Consider the following 6658-nt stretch of genomic DNA (forward strand, 5'->3'; position numbering starts at 1 on the left):
ACCCTTGGTTTAAAGGAAGCTCGGACTGAACGAGAGGCGAAAGTAAAATAATGGAACTGACGCCTCCTTCCGTGAGTCTGGTGATTGGGAAAGGTTAGCCTAGGGGTTTCCAAAGTAGTCAAAAGTGGTTGCTTGTGACGAGGATGGGATATATATACGCTTGGGTTTTATAACACTGGTTTATGAATTGAAATTGCAAGAAGTATTTGTTGGTACATTTTTTTCTTTATAAATTAATTATTTTTATTAAATAATATCTATATTCCGTTTCCTGTATTCATTGCTAGGGGAGGGGTTACAGGACGAAGTCGCAAGATATGGTATGTATTTTCCCTTACTTATGTATATGGATAGCAGGGTTTGGTATATAGTTCCCCGCACAAAAGCATATGAAAACTGCACATTTACTTAACTCTCCTTATATATATGTATATATATATATATATAATATATATATATATATATATATATATATATATATATATATATATATATATATATACATATATATATTATATATATATATAGATATTATATATATATTAATATATATATATATATATATAGATATATATATATATTATATATCCGAATTCCTCAGCCAATCTGAAGCGCAGATACCATGAAGTAAAGAGAGGATCAGGTTATACTCTTGCTGATTGGCAAGAGAGAATATGCCATATTTTTTAGAGATTTGCTGAAAAATAGTCTGCCATCTTTAACCTCATGAGTAACTAGAAGTTAATTTACTCGACAAGATAATAGAAAATTTATTGATAATAATAATGATAAAGTTGATAATAATAATGATAAAGTTGATAATAATAATGATAACAATGCTTATAATACTAATGATGATAATGCTGGTAATAATATTACTACTAATAATAACGATATATTGGGGATTGGGGGGGGGGGGGGGGGGGGGGGGTGGGGGGGGGGGGGGGAACCCCCAAAAAAAAAATTTAATTTTATAATGATTATGACTGATATTATTTTGTCACGTATGGAGAATAATAAGATAATAAAAAAAAAAAAAAAAAAAAAAAACAAAAAAAACAGACTTACACAGACACACACAAACAAAGACTTACGCACTCGCCCAAACACAAACACAGACAAAAACACAGGAAACCTACACACACAAATACAGACTCATACACAAACACAGATTTTCACACACAAACAAGACTTACACACACATAAAGCTCAGACTTACACACTCAAAACAGAGTCTTACACACAGGCAGAAACACAGGCTTACACAGGACAGAAACACAGGGACGTACACAAAATCACACACACACAGACTACACCATCACACACAAAGACAGACTTACACAAATACCCCCCCCCCGCACACACACAAAAAAAAAATATATATAATGTTATATATATATATTATATATATATATATATATTATATATATAATAATGATAACACAGACTTACACACACACACCGACTTACATACATACAAACACAATCTCACACATACATTTACAGACTGATTCATACGCATACTTACAGACTACATTTACAACTCACACACAGACTGACACACATACCAAAACACAGGACCTACACACACATACAAATACAGAATTAACACACACAAAAAATCAAGGACACACACACAGACTTATACACTCACACAAACACACACTAACACTGATTTACACACACGTATATATAGACTTATGCACACACAAAACCAAACTTACACACACAATACAAACCTTACACACACAAAGACTTACAAAACACAGACTTATACTGGCACACAAGCGTAAGCTTACACACTCACACACAAATACAGTTTTATTTACATACACACAAACAGTGACCTACACACACACACACACACAAACACAAACTTACACACGCACACATACAAAAATATAGACTTACACACAAAAACAAACGCGCAAACTCAAACTTAAAACACTCCTACACAGAAACACTGACACACACACAAAGACTCTCACACACACAAACACAGACTTACATACTCACACACAAAAATACAGATTTACACACACACATAAATACAGACTTACACACACACACAAATACAGACTTACACACGTACACAAACACACACTAACAGACTACACACAAACTATAGCCTTACGGACACACAAAAACACACACTTACACACACACAAAGAATTCACACACACACAAACACACTTATACTTACATACACACAAACAATGACTTACATACAAACACAAACAAAAACTTACACACGCACACATAAAAAATACAGACTTACACACAAACACAAATTTCGCACTCACACACAAAAACACAGATTTACACACACATACATACAAACACAGACGTACACACACAAACACAGACTTACACACACACACAAGCATGGTACTAATTATGGTAATAATAACGATAATAACAATGATGATATTGATAATAACAATGCTGATATTGATAATGACAATGCTGATATTGATAATGACAATGCTGATATTGATAATAACAATGAGGATAATATTTATGATAGCAAATGAGGATAATAATGATTATAAGTATGAATGATCGCTTGAATATTTCATGCATTTTATTGGAAAACTCATTACTTTATCTGTACGTAAAATGTTTGTTTATGATGCTCAGATGCTTGAAGCATTTCTCAATGTACCGAATTCCCTTATTGTCAATCAGGTACTAGGACAGGACACAGCCATTTTTGGCCTTCTCTGATCTCATTGCAAGGGAACGCTTCCCCAGCAGGTTAGGTAGGAATATGGGAAATCGTTTGCATTTCAAAAATTTACATTCTACTTTCAAAAATCAAAACTGATTATAATTTAAATGAGCATGATTTGAACATTACATATTAAATTCTACACAGAATAATTCATTGTTAATAAACCACCAAACATAATTAACGCTAATATAAGTACTAATATATTGCATTACAGAAATGTTATTGTTATTATCCTTGTCAACAGATTATATTATCATTATACTATTATATGATATTTTACTATCGGTATTGTTATTATTACCGCTAATTATACTATTGATAATAGTAGGCCTATTATTGTAGAGATTTATTATATTTTTCTTATTTTTTCTGATTATGATAATTTTATTTACATATAAACATTCTATTTTTTCTATTATTATCTATGTTATTATCATATTATCATTGGATCATATATCTCGTTTAATAGTATCGTCATTTTATCACTTACATCATATCATTGTCAATTATTATATTGTGATTATTCATCAGTACCATCGTCGTTTTCTTCCCTTCATTTTCTTATCTTGATATTATTATAATCATTCTTATGATTCACACCATGTTATCATCATTTATACATTAAATTATATTGATTATGATTTCAATTATTGCATTATAATTACTAACCACATTGTATATCTTTCAGTATCATTATCAATATTTTTCTGTGCATTATCATAATCTTTATCATCATTATCACTTTTTTTATTATCATTAGTTTTTTTATTACAGTTATTCTTGTTATCATTATCATATGTATCTTAATTAATGTTATTAACGTTATTATCATTTCTATCACTTTCCTGATCAGTACCATTCTATGTTCATTATTATTTTATCATATCATTATCATCATATCATTATTTATCATTATTATCATCATTATCATTATTATCATTATCATTATTATCATTATCATTATTTATTTATCATTATTATCATTATTATCAGTATTATCATTATATCATTATTATCATTATTATCATCATTATCATTTTTATCAATATAATTATTATCATTATCATTATCATTATCATAATAATGAAAATAATGATAATGATAATAATGATAATAATGATAAAAATGATAATGATAATAATGATAATGATAATGATAATAATGGTAATGATCATAATGACGATGATAATAATGATGAAAAACATGATGTAAATAATAATGAAAAAAATAATTTAATAACAACAATGATGATAATGATAATAATATTATTAATTATATTCATAATAATGTTATTAATTATATCACATTATATATAGATAGATAGAATTATATATATATATATATTATGTATAATATTTAATGTATAGATAGTATATATATATAATGCTATATATATGGATATATATGGTAAATATTATAGATAGATATATATAGATATTATAGATATATATTATATATATATATACTATATATATATATATATACACACATCACATATTATAATGGTGTGTATGTATTGTGTATTTAAAAACACCACACACACACACACACACACACACACGCACGCACACACACACACACAACACACACACACACACACAACAACAACACACACACAAACACACACATACCACACACACACCAACACATATATATATATATATATATATATATATATTATATCTATATAATATATATTATATATGAGATATATTATATCTATATATAATAAGTCTCCCCTGCCGGTCACAGCCTCTCATCATAAGACTGTCTGCAGTGGCCTCCCCCTCGTGCCACCCCTGGGTAACTGGGCACCTTGCAGCTAATCTGTGGGGGATCTTGGAGCAGCAGGAGGCCCCAGAGGTACGGAGTTATGGCCCACCGGCGTGTGGACACGCTCTGGCTTCGTACCAACTCCTGCCCTCTAGCCACCCAGGGGTAATGGGGTGGCTCGGGGGAGGTGGGCCTTGCCAGTCCTCCTACCCCAGAATGACCCTCTGGCAACGTCTCGGGTAAATGGAAACGCTGGGGGGAGGGGTGTAGTCCCTCCCACCCAGCAAGCAAGGCGGGCTGTGGGTCCCGCTGGGAGGGCAAATGTCGGGCTGCAGGACTGGAACAAGAGTTATTCATCCCGCCTGCGCCCCGGCAGGTGCCAACCCTACATGAAGCTTGTGGGGCAAAGCCCTCGGGAACCCCACAGGCGGATGGGCGGTCCCCACAACCTGCCGACCACCTTTATTTGGGGCTGTTTTCGACGGGGGCGGCAGAGGTGGCGTGCACCCGGAGTGACCACCCGAGGCTTAATCTCAGGTGTGCTTTCCGGGTAGGTGCTTGGAACATCCGGTCCTTGCAACAGGATGAGCGGTTACCTCTGCTATCGCGGGAATTGAGGCGATTCGGAGTTGAGGTGGCTGCCCTCTCAGAGGTGAGAAGACCTGGTAGCGGCACTATCAGTGTGGGTGGTTACACCTACTACTGGTCGGGTCGCAGCGATGGTCACCACCTCCAGGGTGTAGTCATAGCCATCTCCAGTCGACTTCAGCCCTCGGTAGTTGAGGTGACACCGGTTGATGAGCATATTATGGCACTGACACTGAAGCATGCTTTTGGCTTCATGTCTCTTATTGCTGTATACGCTCCTACCGATGTATATAAAATCGATGTGAAAGAGGCGTTCTACGCCAAACTCGCATCTGTGGCAGACGATTGCCCCCGGCGAGATATTCGCATTGTTCTGGGCGACTTCAATGCGGTATCCGGCTGTGACCGAGTTTGCTACGAGATGTCTGTCGGCCCCCATGGCTCGGGAGCTGATCCCAGCAGCGAGAATAGCCTCCTTCTCCGGGACTTTGCTAGGTCCCAGAAAATGAGGATATCTGGCTCCTGGTACCAGCGCTGGACTTGGTACAGCGATACGGGTACTGTGGCACGCGATGGAGGATCCTCCAGAACTGCAGGGTTTACCGGAGTGCCGAGTTCTGTGGCACCGACCATAGGCTGCTTGTGGCTACCCTGCGGGTCCACTTCAAAACTCCCCGTCCCTCCAGTGGCCACCCTAAGGCGTTTCACTTGGACAGACTAAGGGAGGTGTCAGTGTTAGTGTGTGTTTGTGTACGTGTGTAAGTCTGTATTTGTGTGTGTGTGTAAATCTGTGTTTTTGTGTGTGTGTGTGTAAGTTTGTGTTTGTGTGTGTGTGTGTGTGTAGGTCACTGTTTGTGTGTATGTAAATAAAACTGTATTTGTGTGTGATTGTGTAAGCTTACGCTTGTGTGCCTGTATAAGTCTGTGTTTTTGTGAAGTCTTTGTGTGTGTAAGTTTGTATTTGTGTGTGTAAGTTTGTGTTTGTGTGTGCATAAGTCTATATATACGTGTGTGTAACTCAGTGTTAGTGTGTGTTTGTGTGAGTGTGTAAGTCTGTTTGTGTGTGTAAGTCTTTATTTGTGTGTGTGTAATTCTGTATTTGTATGTGTGTGTAAGTCTGTGTTTGAGTATGTGTGTAAGTCTGTGTTTGAGTGTGTATGTAAGTCTGTAAGTATGCGTATGAATCAGTCTGTAAATGTATGTGTGAGATTGTGTTTGTATGTATGTAAGTCGGTGTTTGTGTGAAGGTCTGTGTTGTGTATGGGTTTTCTAGTAGTAGTCTAGTTTTGTTGTGTAAGTCGTGTTTGTGTATAGTCGAGTGTAGTCTTTGTTGTGTTGTGTAAGTCTGTTTTAGTGTATTTTTGTTTAGCTGTTATTATCATTATTATATAATACTGACATATATATCAGTCTTTATATAATATGTATCAAACTTATATTATAGTATTATCCAGCATTATCTCATTAGTATTATAAGCATGTTATTATTATATCAACTTTATCATTATCATTAATCAATAAATTTTCTATTATCCTTTGTTGAGTAAATTAACTTCTATGTTA

This window comes from Penaeus monodon, chromosome 44 (assembly GCF_015228065.2).
Source record: "Penaeus monodon isolate SGIC_2016 chromosome 44, NSTDA_Pmon_1, whole genome shotgun sequence".
Classification (NCBI taxonomy): domain Eukaryota; kingdom Metazoa; phylum Arthropoda; class Malacostraca; order Decapoda; family Penaeidae; genus Penaeus; species Penaeus monodon.